This window comes from Salvelinus fontinalis, chromosome 12 (genome assembly GCF_029448725.1).
Source record: "Salvelinus fontinalis isolate EN_2023a chromosome 12, ASM2944872v1, whole genome shotgun sequence".
Classification (NCBI taxonomy): Eukaryota; Metazoa; Chordata; class Actinopteri; order Salmoniformes; family Salmonidae; genus Salvelinus; species Salvelinus fontinalis.
In genome coordinates this window covers 45,290,895-45,292,734 of record NC_074676.1, presented here as the reverse complement: position 1 = coordinate 45,292,734, position 1,840 = coordinate 45,290,895, and positions in this window count along the sequence as shown.

The following is a 1,840-nucleotide window of genomic DNA, read 5'->3' as shown; positions in this document are numbered from 1 at the left end:
GAACATTAGCCTGTTGGTCTTACTGAGTCTATAGGAACATTGGACTGCTGGTCTTACTGAGTCTATAGGAACATTAGCCTGCTGGTCTTACTGAGTGGATAGGAACATTAGCCTGCTGGTCTTACTGAGTCTATAGGAACATTAGACTGCTGGTCTTACTGAGTCTATAGGAACATTAGCCTGCTGGTCTTACTGAGTCTATAGGAACATTAGCCTGCTGGTCTTACTGAGTGGATAGGAACATTATCCTGCTGGTCTTACTGAGTCTATAGGAACATTAGCCTGCTGTCCTTACTGGGTGGATAGGAACATTAGCCTGCTGGTCTTACTGAGTCTATAGGAACATTAGGCTGCTGGTCTTACTGAGTCTATAGGAACATTAGCCTGCTGGTCTTACTGAGTCTATAGGAACATTAGCCTGCTGGCCTTACTGGGTCTATAGGAACATTAGCCTGCTGGCCTTACTGAGTCTATAGGAACATTAGCCTGCTGGTCTTACTGAGTGGATAGGAACATTAGCCTGCTGGCCTTACTGGATGGATAGGAACATTATTCTTTTGGTCTTACTGTGTGGATAGGAACATTATTCTTTTGGTCTTACTGAGTGGATAGGAACATTAGCCTTTTGGTCTTACTGAGTTGATAGGAACATTAGCCTGCTGGTCTTACTGAGTCTATAGGAACATTAGCCTGCTGGTCTTACTGAGTCTATAGGAACATTAGCCTGCTGGTCTTACTGGGTGGATAGGAACATTAGCCTGCTGGTCTTACTGAGTCTATAGGAACATTAGCCTGCTGGCCTTACTGGGTGGATAGTTACATTAGCCTGCTGGTCTTACTGGGTGGATAGGATCATTAGCCTGCTGGCCTTACTGAGTGGACAGGAACATTAGCCTGCTGGCCTTACTGAGTGGACAGGAACATTAGCCTGCTGGCCTTAATGGGTGGATAGGATCATTAGCCTGCTGGCCTTACTGAGTCTATAGGAACATTAGCCTGCTGGCCTTACTGAGTCTATAGGAACTTTAGCCTGCCAGTCTTACTGAGTCTATAGGAACATTAGCCTGCTGGCCTTACTGAGTCTATAGGAACATTAGCCCGCTGGCCTTACTGAGTGGATAGGAACATTAGCCTGCTGGTCTTACTGAGTCTATAGGAACATTAGCCTGCTGGCCTTACTGGGTAGATAGGAACATTAGCCTGCTGGTCTTACTGGGTGGATAGGATCATTAGCCTGCTGGCCTTACTGGGTCTATAGGAACATTAGCCTGCTGGTCTTACTGAGTGGATAGGAACATTAGCCTGCTGGTCTTACTGGGTCTATAGGAACATTAGCCTGCTGGTCTTACTGAGTGGATAGGAACATTAGCCTGCTGGTCTTACTGGGTGGATAGGAACATTAGCCTGCTGGTCTTACTGAGTCTATAGGAATATTAGCCTGCTGGTCTTACTGGGTGGATAGGAACATTAGCCTGCTGGTCTTACTGAGTCTATAGGAACATTAGCCTGCTGGTCTTACTGAGTGGATAGGAACATTAGCCTGCTGGTCTTACTGGGTGGATAGGAACATTAGCCTGCTGGTCTTACTGAGTCTATAGGAACATTAGCCTGCTGGTCTTACTGGGTGGATAGGAACATTAGCCTGCTGGTCTTACTGAGTCTATAGGAACATTAGCCTGCTGGTCTTACTGAGTCTATAGGAAAATTAGCCTGCTGGTCTTACTGAGTCTATAGGAACATTAGCCTGCTGGTCTTACTGAGTGGATAGGAACATTAGCCTGCTGGTCTTACTGAGTCTATAGGAACATTAGCCTGCTGGTCTTACTGAGTCTATAGGAAC